Here is an 18,075-nt window from a genome sequence, read left to right as displayed (position 1 = left end):
GCTCGTTATAATGCCCAAGAGGGGTTGGCTAAATCAGAACTGGGCTCTGAGAGGGCTCATTGTGAGAATGATAAAAGGCAGGAAAACAGCACTAGGCCTACTGCATGCAAGGAAATTACTCGACAAAAATGCCCAGGTGAACATTGATAGTGTTGCAAATGGTTTGAGAAATCAAGTTCTTGGGTTGGGAGGAACTGATTAGGGGATAAATAAAGGAAATTTTGAATGCCCACAAGCTGCTTGTCAGAATCCTGAAATAGGTTGTTTAAGGCCTGGAATGGAGGCAAAATTGGCTCTCCTTGCAGAGGGAATTATTGGAGAGGCAGTCACAGGTCTATTGGAAGAAATTGCAGATGTTGTGGTAAAGGAAGCTGTGCAGAAAGAGGAAAGTGTAGCTCCAAGGTGGGCTGATGTGGTAGAGAAGGATGATCAAAAGTTGAAAGAACCTCAGGCTTTTGATCAGAAAATTGGGGATGAACTGAGCTCTGGAAATAGCCAAGAGGGTAAGGTGGGTAAAGTGTTAACTAGCAATCAAATGAAAAGGATGAAAAAGAAGGAAAGAAAGGCCAGAAGAGCTGCAAGTTTGAAGGCAGAAAAGGAGGAAAGACAAGAGCTGGAGGGCAGTGGTGACTCTGGTACTCCTCAGGTTTCCTCTAGCCTGTCTGACTCATTTCTGGAACTTGAAGTCTGGATTGAGAAGGTGAAAGAATTTGTAAGTGAAGAAGATACAATGGTGATAGAAGAGGCCAGATTGGAGGTGCTTCAGTTCTTTGATCATGCCCAAGTGGAATTGGGAGTGGAGAGGCTGGAGGAAAAGCAAGAGGACTTAGTGCAGCAAGCTAATAGAATTTTTCTAAGCAAGATAGCACATATCCATGAGAAATTTAGAAGCCATATGAGCATATCAAAACCTGGGATGGAGAAAGAAGGAGAGAGATCTGCTTTGGCTAGGTCAGAGGCTAATGAAGGAGGGAGTCCCCAATCAAATTCAGGACTGGTCTTGGAGTTTGATGATGTCAAATCAGCTGTGAAAGGTCTAGTGGAGATTGCTAAGAGGAGGAGGGGGCCCTCTAAGGCAACTCCAGTGCAGCACTCTAAAGCTGGGGAGGAGGATAATCAGGCTTCCCTGTCAATTCCAGAAATGATAAGAGAAATCCAAGGAACACCCAGCTTTGGAAAGATAGAGCCCCTTTCTGGGCAGGAGATGTGTCAACTCATAGAGAAGATGTGTGCAAGTGATAAGGCTAAGGCAAAGAAGAAAGCAGAACCTGAAAAAGTAAACATAGAAGAATGGTGGTGGAGAACTGTAGGAATGATGATGAAGAATTTGCTATCATCATATATGACACAACGTTCAGGGTGCAAACTGCTTTGGAGACAAAACATGGGCAAGACTTAAAGGTTTTTTATGCTAATGATGAGATAGAAGCAATGGAAATTGTGAAGGAAATCATCAATGATAGCTCAAGTAGAGAGAAGTATGGACCTGAATCACTAGTTGGGAAAGGCCTGAGAACGAATCTGACCACAGGATTTCTGCTATGTAAATGGGCTGAGCAGTATTTTGAAGAAGCTATGGAGGTGAATGGGGAGGAGAATGAAGGTGGGTCTGACTAGATCAGGGGTTTGGGAGGCATAAGGGAAGTCTACTAAACTGGTAGGCTTCTGTTAAGATAGGATAGGCTTGTTGTGGAATCAGGAATGGTGGAAGGAAGTGGTAGAAGCATTCACTTTGCTGCATTAATCTAAAGCTTCTTAGTGGAGGATTGATGTAGCCTAGGGATTGATCCTTATATGGGAAATGATTTCTCTAGTACCCTGAGTTGCTGATAAGGATGTGCTATTTTGATGGTCCCTATGGATTGCTCTGCTTGGAAATCTGTGGTGTCAAAGATGTAAGTTGCAGGCCCAATTTGAAGCTCTTGCAGTGGAGAGCTGGTCTGCCATGATGAGGATCCTACATTGGGAAATGACTCATCATGTTCTTAGTAACACTAGCTTGATGGAATTCAAGGTTTGGCTTGCTCAAATAAGGTACAAGAAGCTCTTGGGTGGATAATGGACAGCTAGCAGATGGAATAAAGGCAAGCTGAGAATTTGCACCTCTAGTGTGAAGCTTATAAAGTGGAGCCTTATGGTGCCATGGAATGGATTCCACAATGGAAGATGACATTTCATGATTCTTTGATGAGGCAGGCAGCATTGGTTGGGGAGGCATAAGGTTGGTCCACCAAGCTTGGTTTGAGCAGAAGGTTGGGGAAGCATGCTTCTGTCCAGTTTGGCCAAGAGTCCTGGAAAATGTGATGTTGAAGAAGCTGGGAGGACTTCAGGTATCATGGTTGTGCCCTTCTTGTTCTCTTTTACTTGGCTTGCAGGTTTGGAGGGATAAGGAGGGTTCACCTAATAGGGTGGACCTCTGGGATCTTTGGATGAATAAGAAGGAGTTGGTAATGGTGTTAAAGATGGGTGCAGATGAGGTTTGAGAGTTCTGTGCAGCACTAATCTAAAGCCTTCAAGGTGGAGGATTGGTGCTGACATATGCTTGATCTCACCATGGGAAATGAAAGCATATGGAGCAGAAAGGAAAGCTGATTGGTTGAAGGTGATAAGAGGACTGATTGATGCGAGAATATGTTGATGGTTGCACTATTAAAGTAAAGCTCATGGAGTTGATTCTACCATGGAAAATGACACTTGTAGGAGCATAAGGAGGTCCACCAATGTTGGTGGACTAGGGAAGCTAGAATACAGAATCAGCAGGAGCAGCAGCATTATTTTGAGGCCTATAAGGTGGAGATATGGTGCTACCATATGATTTATCTCACCTTGGGAAATGAAGTCATATGTTCTTGCTTTGTGCTGGTTCTGCAGAGTTGCTGAAGTGGAGTGGATACCTGTGATAATTTGCAGCCCCAATGCAAAACCTGTAGGGTGGAGTGTTGGGGCAGCCATAGTGCTGATCCCACCTCTGGAAATGAGCCACTATGTTGGTCTAAGTCTGCAAGTGAATAGAACTGGAAGCTGAGAAGTGTTGGTCTGATGAAGCTGAGATCTGTTTGTACATAGTGGAACCTGATCCTTGTGGAGTGCCTTGGTTGGGATTTGGGCAGAAAGCTGAATGTAGAAGCTGATATGCTTGTCTTTAGTGTAGCAGCAACCTAAGATCTGTATGGATGGAGGGTTGTGGCTCCCAGAGGGCAGATCCCACACTGGGAAATGATGCCTTTTGGTCCTGATGGCAGAAGTGGAAGAGCTAAGGCTGATCTAAGGTCCATTTATGACACTATGCTGAGTTCAATGGGATAGTTTTGCAAATGGAGGTTCAGTTTGAAGCTTGAATGAGTGGAGAATTGGGCTCCCATGGGATTGATCATGCTATGGGAAGTGATATCTCATGTTTTGCAGGCTATGCTTAGAATCAGGTGAAGGGGCCTGCAGTGTTATACTTCAAGGCTTTGGGAGGTATAAGGGAGGTCTACTTTACTTGGTGGACCTCTGATGAGCTGAGCTATAATCCCTTGGAGCTCTGATGAGCTGAGCAAAGGAATAAGTTGTGCTACAATGGGGACCTATGCAGAATCAGAGGAGCAGGTCTAATCTGGCTATGAACCTGCTTGGTCTATTTTATTTCATGCGAAGGGATAAGGGTTGGGCCATATGACCGGATGGGTCTTGAGTATAGGTGGGCCGAATGGGGCAATTTATTTGTTGATGCCATTGGGCCAAATGAGCCCAGCATTTTATGGGAATTATTGGGACGAATTGGGCTGATTCAAATGGGTTTGTGAAGAGTAAATTGTGGGATTGAGGTGGATTTAAATGATGGGCTGATGAAATTAATCTAAATGGGAGGATGGGCCATGATGACATGATTTAAGCTGAATAGAATGGGCCTGGAATTTTGTTGATGGCCGAATGGGCCATTTAAAGCTTGTTTGAGTCTTGGGCTGGATTTAATTCCGAATGGGCCTGCTTGATGATGGGCCTAGGAAGGCCGGATGGCTATGGTAAAATTGCTTGATGGTTGAGATTTTAGATGATGACCGATTAACTTATTTCATGGGGGAATAAAGATGGTCCAACTAGATGGGTGGACCTATGGATTTTATAGATGTTGGACTTTCTGTTTGATGTTGGTTTTATGGATGATGGCCGATTAGATACCTCTTGGAGGAATAAGGGAGGTCCACCATACATGGTGGACCTCATGGTATTTCCATTTTGATAGGTGTGATGTGGCATGGAGGAATAAGGGGGGTGCACCTAGATGGGTGCACCTCATTGCTTCATTAGGCCATTATGGCTCTTGTATGGTTTTTAGACTATTTAGTCTTGTGTAGTAGTTAGACCACTATGGTCCTTGTGTTGTAGTTAGACTTTTTGGTCCTTGTGTTTGTTTTAGACCATTATGGTCCTTATTTTGTATGGCTTTATGCCTTGTGAGCCATAGGTCAAAAAAAAAAAAAAAAAAAAAAAAAAAAAAAAACCCTAAACCCTAATACCTTATACACTCACCTTATGTAAAATTTATTGAAAATAGCTGTGGTCAAGGGAGCAGGATGTTTTTTGTTCTATCATGTTCCTATCTTCTGCAGGTTCCTTCTTTGGCCTCCGAGGCACTTGACTGGTCTATAGGCTTCTTTGGTTTCGCCTTTGCAGGCATCTTTTGAGATAGACCAGGCCTCAACGTTGGTGCAAGCGGTAAGAAATTGCACCCTGGCCCGGGCTGAACGGTGGCCGGGTAGGGGTTTTTCAAATCCGTTGGCGGTAGTCCAGGCTTGCTGCTGGCCCATAGTAGCTAATCCCGTTAGGGTTGGTTCTGGTTCGTTGCTGGTGCTGATCGGGGGTTGATGCTATTGGCTGCCTTTTATGTTGCATTGGCCTGTGTGCCGGAGTTTAGGCCTGTGATCCATTCTGTATTAGTCATGTTATCTTTGACTGAGGCCTGTGCGCTGATATTTCTGTATGGGTATAAAAAAAAAAAAAAAAAAAACTTTATATTTAGCCGGGAACATGTGTATTGTTGCTTTTAATAGGGCAGTCAATAGCACCCCAGGAGATGTTGCGGTTGTGGTTGCAGCCCGGTCGGATTGCATCATAGTGCTGGGACGCTATGGTGCAGCTGGCAGGGAGGTGCTATGGCGCGTGACAAGCAAGGTGGCTGTTCCCCTTGTCATCCATCTACACGGTTATATGGTGGGCTGTGGCGCTGATGAGCTACATATGCATTTACATCCTTTCGAGCAGCTGTGCAGTCTACCTTTTACTTAGTAGCTTTTATTAGTATTTTATCCTAGCCTATGGTCTAGTGTTAGCTATATGACTAGCATAGGACTTGGGGTCACGTATGTTATAGCCCCGGGGGCCTTCGTTTGTAATTTTTATTTACTTGTTGTTTTTTGGGGGTTTAGGCCATGTAGGGCCTAACTCTCCTGGACCTTGTAATGGCTTTACGCCTTTTTGCTTATTAATAAAGTTATCTTTAAAAAAAACAAAAAAAAAAATCAAAAAAAAAAACCCAAAACCCAAAACCCTAAACGCTATAGGGGATGACACGAAAGCTAGGGCTGACCAGAACAGAGATGCAGCTGAAGTGAAGGAGGTCTCATTTGCTTCTAAGCCACAGGTGATTCTGGTAAGGGATCCTACCCCTACTCAATTAGATGGTAATGGAAAACCAATTGTGTCTCAATCTGGAAATAATAAAGGAAATCCACCTAGTAAAACTGCTCAGAAAGCAACACAGCCAATACCTATTGGTGAAAATGTCCCAAAGAATAATGTGAAACCTGTGAATGCTCAGAATAGACCTAATCTGGGAGCTCAAACTGCTTGGAAACAGAACACTGTGAGGAACTTTTCTAGCTTATTTACAGGGGATGTAGGTAAGAACAATGGGAATGTTTTTGGAGGTTTACCTGAAGTAACAATTGCTGATAAAGTGACTAAATCTCATAGAGGGAAACCTGCAATAAGATTTGGGAATGAGGAAACAAAACAGTTGACTTCGATTGAGGATTATTTGTTGATAGGAAAATTCTCATGGGGAAGACCCTCCCTGGATGAAATAAGGAAATTTTTTGCTGCAAAATATATTCTAAAAGGTACTTTGGTTGTGGGATGGCTTGACCAGAGGCATGTGACATTAGCCTTTACACAGGAAGTTGATTGCTTGAACTTCTTAATGAGGGACCAAATAATGGTGGAAGGTAGATACCCTATGAGAATATTTAGATGGACTGTGGGATTCAACACTGAGAAGGAAACAAGCTTGGCTCCAGTATGGATAAGATTGCCTAAACTGAGTGCTCATTTGTTTAATACCAATGCTCTTAGACAGGTGTGCAAGCCTCTTGGAAAATTTTTGGCTTCAGATAATGCTACTCTTAACTTCACAAGGCCAAGCTATGCAAGAGTGAGGGTAGAAATAGACTTATTGGCCCCAAGGATAGATGAGATCTTCATTGGCTTTTCAGAAGATGTTGGAAAAGAAGATCTGGGATACTTCCAGCAAGTAGAATAAGAGAGAGTTCCAAGCTACTGTACTAACTGTTACAAGCAAGGTCACTCAGTGGATTTTTGTAGATTGGGGATTATGGCAGGAGGTCCAAGCAGCCATAGGGGAAGATCTGCAAACAAGGAGATGGGGGAAAGAGATAGAACAAGGAGTTCGAGTAGGACTAGGAATAAACCTGAACAGCAAGAAGGTAAAAGTGTAGAAGGGGAAAAGAATAAAAACACAAAAGAAGAGGAGAGGGCAAGGAATGAGAGTGTCAAAAACCAGCCTGAGCCAAGCCAAAAGGCTAGTACATCAGGAACTAAAAGAGAGGAATATAAGCAGAAAAATGTTGAAGGAGGGGATTATGATTCTGGAGGAAGAGTTATGGGAAGGGGTAGAGGAGAAAACTTCAGAGGGAGGGGAGGCAGAGGGGGAAGCAATAGAGGAGGGGGTAGGGGGCTTATGGGACAGCACAATAGGGGAGTGGTAATAAGGGAACCAGAGGAAGTATAACCAAAACCTAAAGAACCAGCTGTGGCAACAGAGGCTAAGGGAAAGGAGCCAGAGACTGTAGAGGCAGTGGAGGGGGGGATTCAATGCTTTGTACCAAGTAGATGATGAAGGGAATCACATAAGACATGATGAAGTGGATCCAGGACCCACAGAAGAAGGAATGGAGAAAGACACAATGTTACAAGATGAAGATACTTCTGATGAAAGAACTCTGGAATCAAGAGAGTCAGGTGATGAACAGGAGCAGACCCAAAGATTAGAGGAAAATGAGCAAGATATTGCAAATGAATACAAGAAGATGCATGTATCCCCAGTTGGAACTAGAACAAGGGCTCAGTCTAGTCAACATATTAACACTGGCCAGGAACAGAATCAGAATCAGGCCCAAAAGTCTGTCAAGAGAGGTAAAAAAGCCTCTCCTAAGAAAAAAAGATGAAAGTGCTATGTTGGAATGTGAGGGGAGTGGACTCCCAAGGCTCCCTTCATAGAATTAGAAGCTTGGTGAGAACCTTTAAGCCTAAGATTATCTGGCTTATTAAGCCATTCAAAGAATTGACTGAGATTGGTCATTGGGCAGTAGCTTTGGGGTTTGAAAATAGATACTGTGGTTATGAGAAAACTTGGATTTTTAGGAACAGAGAAGTGACTTTGATGTCAGTAGAGATTGGACAACAATTGATAAATTTTGAGGCTGAAGTAACATGGATTGGCAGTTTTAATATATCATTCATATATGCAAAATGTGACAGAGTTGTAAGGCAGGAGTTGTGGGATCAGATTGAAGAGATGGCAGAAGGGGCAATGAGGGATAAGAAATGGGCTCTAATAGGGGACTTTAACTGTATTTTGAAGAGTGAGGAAAAGAAAGGAGGGCATCCATATAATATGTGGAAGAGTAGAGAGTTCCAAAATTGTGTTGATTCAGCTGGAATTTGAGAGAGGTGGTATTCTATGGAAACCCTTATACTTGGTGGAATGGAAGGAGAGGAACCCAAGCTGTGTGGAAGAGGTTGGATAGGGGCTTTGTAAGTGAGAAGTGGGAGGAAGAATTAAAAACACATATACATCACTATGCTAAATTGTCATCTGACCATTCCCCTTTAATCATGAGTGTTGAGCCCCAAATTAAGCTGGGCAGGAGACCTTTTTCCTTCTTAAACTCCTGGGGAGAGCATGAGCAATTTCTGGGTGTGGTGAGGGAGGCTTGGCAGGAAAGAGTGGAAGGCAATGAGATGTACACATTTATGACTAAGCTAAAGAGGGTTAAGGGAGTTTTGAAAAGATGGAATTGGGAAGTTTTTGGGAATATTTTTGAAAGGGTAAAGGAGTTAGAGGGTAGGATGAGGGAGTTAGAGGAAAGTTTGCAAGAAAATGCATCTGATGAGAGGTTAATAGAATATAAAAAAGTTCAGGCTATGTTGCAAAAATAGGTGAGAATAGAAGAGAGATTTTGGCAGCAGAAAGCACACTCTCAGTGGGTGGTTAAGGGTGAAAGAAATTCAAAATATTTTCAGGGTTTGGTGAGGGAGAGAAGAACAAGGCAGGTGATTCATAAAATAATGAGTGAGGAGGGAGTTTGGGTGGAAGATCAAGAGCAAATTGCAAGGATGGCTATGGAATTCTTCCAACAGCTGTTCACTGCAGAAACAATTAACTTTGAACCTTCTGTTTTTGATTGTTTGCAGGCAGTGGTGACTGAAGAAGAAAACCTGACTCTGATTGCTGAACCCTCCATGGATGAAATCAGGTCCAGTGTCTTTAGCATGAATGCAAATAGTGCTCCTGGGCCTGATGGATTTGGAGGGGGATTCTATCAAATTTGCTGGGACATCATAAAAGAAGACTTGCATAGGTTGGTAAGAAGTTTCTTTGCTGGTAAAAGCCTAACCAAGGCAATTACCAGCACTTCTATAATCCTTATCCCAAAAGTGCCAAATCCTGCAAACTTTAGTGAATTTAGACCAATTAGTCTGAGTAACTTCTGTAGCAAGATAATAACAAAGATTTTGGTCCTAAGGTTGGCAGGAGTGCTATCTAGAATCATATCCCCAGTCCAGGCAGGCTTTGTGAAGGGCAGAAGTATAACAGATAATATCTTGCTTGCCCAAGAAGTCTGCCATGGTATGAAAGTTTTGAATGAAGATATTATCCTAAAATTGGACATGGAAAAAGCCTATGATAGGATGGACTGGGGATGTATAATAACTGTTTTGAAAAGACTTGGATTTTGTCAAAAAGGGGTTGATTTGGTTACCAATACCATAAATAACATTTGGTACTCTGTAATTGTTAATGGGGAGGCAAAGGGTTTCTTTCATTCCTCTAGGGGATTGAGACAAGGAGACCCTTTGTCCCCTAGCTTGTTTATCTTGGCTGCTGAGCTTTTTTTCCAGGTTGCTATGCCAGAAGAGAGCACTATTCTCACAACCATCTGGAGGACCACAGATTGGACACCTAGCCTTTGCAGATGACATGGTGATTTTTACCTCAGGGAAAGGGGGAGGGATAGAGGAGATTATGGAGGTGTTGGAGGAGTATGAGATGCAGTCAGGGCAACTGATAAACAGGAATAAAAGTGCATTTTATATGCATACAAAAACCTCTTTGGAGATAATTGAGAGGGTGAGGGAGATAACTGGCTGCCAATTCAAGAGTTTCCCCTTCACATATTTGGGTTGTCCCATATACCAAGGAAGAAAAAGGGTAAGCTTATTTGATGGCCTAATAGAGAGGGTGGCTGCAAAATGCAAGGGATGGCAGGGCAGAATACTTTCTCAGGGAGGAAAAGCTGTGTTAATTAAGACAATTTTGCAAGCCATGCCAACACATTTATTCTATGCTATTAACCCACCCAAAGTAGTGACTAAGCAAATTGAGAAACTGTTTGCTGATTTCTTCTGGGGGAATACTGAGGGGAGGAAGAGGTACCACTGGGGCTCATGGAAAACAGTGGCCAGACCAATCAAGGAGGGGGGAGTTGGATTTTTGAGACTGCAAGAACTTATTGATGCAGCAAGTGCTAGACTGTGGTGGAATTTTAGAAAAGGGGATTCAATTTGGAGTCAGTTTTTACTAGACAAGTATTGCAAGGACTCACATCCTGTAGTAAGGGGTTGGCAATATAATGACTCACATATTTGGAGAAGGATGGTGCAAATTAGAGAGAGAATTGAGCCTCAGATTGAATGGAGAATTGGGGAAGGGAAGGTAAATGTGTGGTGGGACAATTGGTCAGGGAGAGGGGCTATGGCAAATGAGTTAAATATGAGAGGAAAAAGGAAAGCTAAAGAGACTTTGAAGGCATCTGTAAGGTGTAATAGGCTGGATTTGCAAAGGCTGGGTGTGCAAGACCAAGGTTGGGACATTCCAGTGCAGCTGATTGAAGGAAGAAGGGATAAGATTAGGTGGAAGCCAACTGGAAAGGATTTTACTTTCAGTTCTGCTAAGGAACTGGTGAGGGAAACTGCAGGTGATCAGAGAGGAGGACTTTGGTCCAAGATGGTGTGGGCAAAATGAGTACCATGGAAATGCTCATTTCTGGCATGGAGGGTATTCATGAAAAAACTACCTGTGGATGACATGCTGAGGAGGATGGGATTCCAAACAGTGGCAAGGTGCCCTTGTTGTGTTAAACATGGCTGTGACAGTTTGCTACATGTTTTTGGAAATGGAGAGACTGCCAAGAAGGTGTGGGAATACTTTGCAAGATCATTGGGCATAAAAATTAAGGTGTGGACAGAGAGACACATTTGTTATGAGTGGTGGAGATTTAAATTTAAGAACAGGATGATCAAATTCATTGCACAAAGAATCCCAATTTTGGTCTTATGGGAACTATGGGTCAATTATACTCATTGCAAGTATGGGGGAGGGACACCATCAGTGGCAAGAATTATCTACAAGGTGGTAAAGGGGGTGGCAGAGTGTATACAGATAAAATGGCCATATTGGGATCCTTTGCCACCCAATTGGATGATCATTATGAAGAAGGCTGACTCTTTTAGCTGTGGAAGGATAGTGCAAAGATCTTGCTGGTGTAGGCCTGAACCAGGGGCTGTGAAGGTTAATTGGGCTGTGGATGATGAGGAGAAGTCATGCTCATTTTTCATAAAGAACTCTAGAGGGGGCTTCTGTCTAGCTGGGGTATATTCACTATGGGGAAAGCAGGATATAAAGGGGTTAATAGAAAAGATGTTGAAGGACTGTTGGGCTTGGTGTGGCCTGAAAAAGCTGGTTAAAGTGACCTTTGAGACTAACAATTGGAGAGGTCTGAACCTGGATAATCTCCATACTCCACAATGATTATTGGTCAGAATGGAGACTTGCTCAGATAGGGTGAATTGTGTGGCCACCTGCTTAGCTAACATGTGTTTTGGCCTGGATGTTATCTTTAGTAGAATTGAGGGACTTCCAAGGGGCTTAGAGACAATTCTGGCTCTGGAAGGGGTTCCTCATTTCATATTCCTGCCGGGTGTGGATCATATTAGATGAAGGGAGCTCTTTGGTGGTGGATAGGGTCAAAAATTTGGGACCCTGGGACTTGTGATTGAGCTGGCAGCCTGAAGAATGAGTCAAAAGGGGCTGGATGATGTTTCTGAGGAATGCATGTGTTGAACTGTGATTCTGTGATATCTCTGGAAAAAGAGAGTGGTAGATGGTGAGGTAGTTGAGTGGAAAAATGAGCAAAAAAGAGAGTAGTGGGAGCAAAAGAGTGAAGATAGAAAAAGAGAGATAGGTAAAATGTAAAGATAGAGGGAGTATAAGGAAGGATTGAGAGAACTTTAGAGGTTTTGGAATCAGCTTTAGGAAAACCAGGGTGCAGGCCAAGGCTGAGATCCATTCTGCTCAGATTGGGCCTTATAAGATCTGAAATGCAGTAGCTAACTGGCTGCATCTGGAGTGTTACAAGATAAGGGCTTGGCTTACCCATTGCCATTGGGAACTTAAAGTCCTGGGACTGGCCAGACAATGGTAATTCTGGGTTTTGGAATATAAAAGGGAGTTGAGGGAGTATAAGGAAGGAGATATCTACTACTTTTAGAGATGGGGGGAGGGAGATATAAGGAAGGAACAAGAGTGATCAGAAAAAAAAAAAAAAAAAAAAAAAAAAAAAAAAAGAAAAAGCCAAGGATCTCTACAAGGCATTGTGGATGTGAGGCATGGCAGTTAGGACCCAATGATGGATAGCTGGCCTGGGTTACCTTGAGGGATACAGGCTTGAGGGAACTGGTTTATGAGGCAACAAGGCTGAGACCAGTTCTGCCCAAGAGCTTATGGGGAGTGTAGCAGAAAAAAGAGATGATGAAGGAGAAGGGGAGAGGGAACTGATCAGTGAGGCTAGCTAGCTGAGACCAGTTCTACTCAGTCCCCTAGAGGCTCAGAAAAGAAGCATATAAAGCTTGGGTGAAGGGGCCTGTGAGGCTGGCAAGCTGAGGCCTCTTCTGCCCTTTGTGATGGTGGCTAGCAAGGAGCCACCAAGTTTTATGAATAAGAAGAGGGGATTAGGCAAAAGAAGCAATAGCTGATGCCAACTTTGCCTTTTGATATACCACCCAATGATGGATCTACTTGGCCAATGAGCTTGAGGGGCTAAAGGCTTGGGAAGTTGGCTTATGAGGCAGCCGTGAGCTGCTGAGGCCAACTCTCCATGGGCATGAGTGTCTTCGGGGGCATGGAGCTATGAGGCTAGTTAGCTGAGATTCATGCTCCCTTTGGCCCAATGATGGACTGCAAGCTGGGCAGTTTTTGAGGGCATCAGCTTGTTGAGGGTACTGACAGCAATGAGCTGTGCAAATTTTGTTTGGTGGATCCACACTAGTGTGGAGATGAAGCCATTATCTCTCTTTTTGCAGGTAGGTGGAGAGCTAAAGATGAAGATGAAGACGCTGTTATACTTTGATATTAGAGCTCCCGACCCTTAGTGTAGTGCTTATCTGGATCTTGAGGTGAAAATTGCTTTAGAAGAGATTCTTAGGTAGTTTCTAGCCTTGAAAGCCCATTCTGGCAAGTGCTAAGAATGGGGGGTCTTAATAGGCTCCAAGTATGGCATACACTCAGAGTTGGGAGTGTCTTTAGCTTGAGGGGATCCATAGGTTGTTTATAAGGAAATGAGAGAAAAGTGTAAGGAATTGGAGGAGGGTGAAACAAGGAGGATAGGAAAATGAAGAAAAAAGAATTTGAATAAAAGGGATGATGAAAAAAGCAAAGAGAAGAGGGAATGTTTTGGGAGGGGCGAGAGGGTGGATAACCATTGCTTAGGTCGAGGCCACAAAGGCTCCCCGGGCTTAAAACACGGTACGTCGTGCCGTGGGAGTTGGCCTTTGGCCTAAGGGTGGTGGGGAGGGAGCCATTGCTCCTGTCGGGACCTCAAAAGCCTCCCCGGGCAAAACATAGTACGCTATGCCGAGGGAGGTTGGTCCTGGGCACGAGGGTGGAAGGAGGTGAATGCTACCGCTCAAGCCGGGACCCGTGAAGTCCCCCCGGACTAGAACACGGTACGCCATGCCGGTGGGGATGGGACCTTGACTTGAGGGTAGTAGGGATAGACTAGGATAGATTGGATCTCCATGAGCTTAGGCATCGTTCCCATCACTTGTGTGGGACGGGGAGCCTATTACAGATGAGGTTGGTGTTTGGTTTGGTGAGGATTGGGTTTTCAAGGTTTGAAGCTACCCATTGATCTCTTTGTGAGCCATTTTGGCCTTATGATTTTGACATAGTAGAGTTAGATGGTTGGGAGCTCTACACTTTGATTAGGGGTGGTCACTTTTGGGCCACCTCTTGTACATATATAGTTGGTTGGTTTGCTTGTTATGGCCGAAATGGCCAAGGACTTGATTTGAGCCATAGTCCACTTTTGGGGCTATGGCGTACGCTTGTAGACTTTTGGTTTTGAAATAGAATAAATGCGCAGTTTTATTTAAAAAAAAAAACCCTAAACCCTAAAAAAAACAAAAAAAAAAAAACCCAAAACCCAAACCCAAACCCACCGGTCACTTCTCTCTCTAGCCTAAAACACTCTCCCTTCTCTCTATACCCGACCCGACCCGTATTCTACTGAAATCGCCACCGATCAGATTCTAGCCGTCCGATAGCCTATTGCTGACCGGCGACGTGAAGCGTGAGACCAGGCGAGGGTCCTAAGGGACCTCCGCCACTGTCAATGTCCACTATGGACGGTCCGATGGCCACTGAGCCATCGGAAATTGAAAAATCCCCTCCGGACTCGAAGGGTGATCTGAGGGTGATTCTTCAAGCGCGGAGCTTGGAGGAGATAACGATTGGAGAGCTACGCAATGGAGGCTTGGAAATACTCAAAGAGATACTCGAGGGCGAGTCTAAACAGACGGGAGTCGTTGACAAGGCTCCGGCAGATTTGTTCGATATAGAGGAGAATCCTCCAATCGCACGGAGGAGCAGTTTAACCGGGAATATGGAGAAGACATGGAGAAGCTGAGGGCTCATCATCAGAGAACCACAGCTGCTGTAAACCTATCAGGTACAGATTCTATTCCAACAACTGTGATTGTAAACGAAAATGCAAAATTGAAGGACTTAGGAGAAAAAACTGAGATTGGGGCTAAGGGGGTCTCATTTGCTCCTTCACCGGAGGCTAGCAAGAAGCCAATTCAGGCTGAGAACCCTCCGCTGGCCACAGAAAATAAGGTTAAGGAACCTGAGATACATAACTCTGTGAAAAATGCTCAAGGCAAAGTGAACCCTCCAAGTGTTCGAGAAAATGTTGCAAAAGGAAATCAGAAAGCTCCAGTGGGAGTTAATAGCAGAATCCCACCTGGGAATGTGGCCTGGAACAGGCCTCCAGTAAAAAACTATGCAGGTCTATTTTCTGGGGATGTAGGGGGAGCTAATGGGAATGTATTTGGAGGCTTGCCTCAACCTATAATTGCTGGAAAAATCACTAGGAGTCATAGCGGAAAGCCCGCAATCAGATTTGGGAAGGAGGAGTTTAGACAATTGAATCTGATAGAAGACTACTTGTTGGTGGGGAAATTCTCATGGGGAAGACCATCACTTGATGAAATTAGGAGATTTTTTACTGCCAAATACATTTTGAAAGGAACTCTGGTTATAGGGTGGTTGGATCAAAGACATATCACCCTTGCTTTTACTCAGGAAGTGGATTGCTTGAATTTTATGATGAAAGACCAGATCATGGTTGAGGACAAATACCCTATGAGAGTGTTTAGGTGGTCAGCAGGATTTAATACTGAGAAGGAAACAAGCTTGGCACCAGTATGGATTAGATTACCTAAGCTGTGTATGAGCTTATTTAAGACTAATGCTTTAAGGCAGATTTGTAATCCTTTGGGGAAATTTTTGGCACCTGATCAAGCTACATTGAATTTTACTAGGCCCAGTTATGCAAGAGTAAGGGTGGAAATTGATATTTTTGGCACCAAGAATTGATGAAATATTCATTGGATTTTCTGAGGATGATGGGGAAGAGGACTTGGGATATTTTCAGAGGGTGGAATATGAGAGAATTCCATATTACTGCACCAATTTTTACAAGCAAGGGCATCCATCTGAAGTGTGTAGACTTGGAAATTCTGCTGGGAATCCTGGAAGCCACAGAAATAATGAGAATCAATATGTGGGGAGGGGAAGAAATGAGAGTAGAAACCCTGAAGGGAGAAGAAGGAGTGTTAGCAGAAATAGAGAGAGTGAGGGGACAAAACAGGCACAGCCTGGGAAAGAAGAGAAAAAAGCTGGAAAAACAATAGAAGAGAATGAAATAGAGAAAGGACAAAAGAAAATGGGAAACCAGAATTTGGGGAAAAAACAAGAGGCAAGCAATATTGCTAGTACATCAGGAGTCAAGGGTCAACAGGAGGCAGGCTATGCAAGAGTGGGAGATGGAATGGGAAGAGGAAGGGGAGGTTTAGTTAGGGGAGGGGGTGGCAGAGGTCAATCCTATTCTGTTAGAGGTGGAAGGGGACAGTGGGCTCTGAGTGGAGGAGATAATGGGAATAAAACACAGAATGAGAGTATGCCTTTAGGAGGTGAGAGGGAGGAAGATAGTAAAACCCAAGCTGCAAGCTCTGAAGTAAAAGGGGATGGGAAAGAGAAAGTGCAGGTGGTAGAAGGGGGCTCCTTTTATGCCCTAGGGCAAATAGATGAGGAAGGTAATCATGTGAATGCAAATGAAATAGATCCTGGACCATTAATGGACTCTGAAGAAGAGGAAAGTGATAGTCATGAAAAGGATACATCAGAGGGGAGGGCCATATCAGAATCTATGGAGTCAACTGGTGAGGAGCAGGAGAAAGTTCAGAAGCTAAAAGAGGTGGAAATAGAGGCAGGAAAGGAGTATGATAGGCTGCATGTCTCACCAGTGGGTACTAGGACAAGGTCTCACTTGAATCAGCAGCAGGCTCAGGCTCAGGAACAACAGCAGAAGTCTAACAAGAGGGGCAAGAGGGCCTCTCCTAAAAAGAAAAAATGAAGGTTCTTTGTTGGAATGTGAGGGGGGTGGGCTCCCAAGGCTCCCTTCATAGAATAAGAAACTTGGTGAGAACCTTTAAGCCTGGAGTTGTGTGCCTGATTGAACCTTTCAAGGAGCTTTCTGAGTTAGGTCACTGGGCAGTAACACTTGGCTTTGAGAATAGATATTGTGGTAGTGATAAAATCTGGGTTTTCTGGGGAAGGGAGGTGACTTTGACCTCTGTGGAGATTGGGAGTCAGCTGATTAATTTTGAGGCTGTATTCCTAGAAGTAGGAAAGATTAATATCTCATTTGTGTATGCAATATGTGACAGAGTTATGAGGCAGGAATTGTGGGAGCAGATGGAATTTCTGGCAGAAGGACCAATGAGAGATCAGAAATGGTCATTAATTGGTGATTTTAACTGCATTTTAAAGAGTGAGGAGAAAAGGGGAGGCCAGCCTTATAGCATGTGGAAAAGCAGGGAGTTTCAAAATTGTATTGATGTCACAAACTTGAGGGAAGTGAGATTCTATGGAAATCCTTTTACTTGGTGGAATGGAAGGAGAGGGGGACAAGCTGTTTGGAAAAGGTTGGATAGAGGTTTTGTGAATGAAAAATGGGAGGAATATTTGAAGACACATGTGCATCATTATGCAAAACTGACATCAGATCATGCCCCCTTAATAATGAGTGTGGAACCCCAAATAAGAGTGGGGAAAAGGCCTTTTACTTTTCTCAATTCTTGGGGGGAACATGAAATGTTTCTGGGGGTGGTTAAAGAGCCCTGGCAGGAAAGGGTTGATGGGAATGAAATGTATACTTTTGTGACTAAGTTAAAGAGGGTTAGGGGGTGTTGAAAAAGTGGAATTGGGAGGTCTTTGGGAATATCTTTGAGAAGGTAAAAGAGTTAGAGGGTAGAATGAGGGAGTTGGAGGAGAAACTTCAGGAGAATACAACTGATGAGAGACTTCTGGAATACAAAAAAGTCCAGGCTTTGCTATAAAAACAAGTGAGAATAGAAGAGAGATTTTGGCAACAAAGGGCACATTCTCAATGGGTAGTGGAGGGGGAGAGAAACTCAAAATACTTTCAGGGTTTGGTGAGAGAGAGGAGAGTTAAACAAGTGATGCACAAAATCAAGAATGAGGAGGGAGTATGGGTGGAGGACCAAAATCAAATAGCAGAGATGGCAGTTGACTTCTATCAACAGCTGTTCTCTGCTGAGAACATTGACTTTGATCCCATTGTTTTTTAATGTTTGCAGGAAGTGTTCACTGAGGAGGAAAACAAGGCTTTGATCATAGAGCCTTCCCTTGATGAAATCAAGTCCAGTGTGTTTAGCATGAGTGCTAATAGTGCACCTGGACCGGATGGATTTGGGGGAGGCTTTTACCAAATTTGCTGGGAAATCATCAAGGAGGATCTTCATAGAATGGTAAGAAGTTTTTTTGCTGGGAAAAGCCTAACAAAGGCCATCACCAGCACATCCATTGCATTGATTCCTAAGACCCCAAATCCTGCCACCTTTAGTGACTATAGGCCTATCAGTTTGAGTAACTTTTGTAGCAAAATAATAACTAAAATAATGGTCCAAAGGCTGGCAGGTATCCTAACT

Source organism: Ipomoea nil, unplaced genomic scaffold, assembly GCF_001879475.1.
Source record: "Ipomoea nil cultivar Tokyo-kokei standard unplaced genomic scaffold, Asagao_1.1 scaffold2036, whole genome shotgun sequence".
In the NCBI taxonomy this organism is placed as follows: Eukaryota; Viridiplantae; Streptophyta; class Magnoliopsida; order Solanales; family Convolvulaceae; genus Ipomoea; species Ipomoea nil.
Note: the sequence above shows the minus strand (reverse complement) of the source record.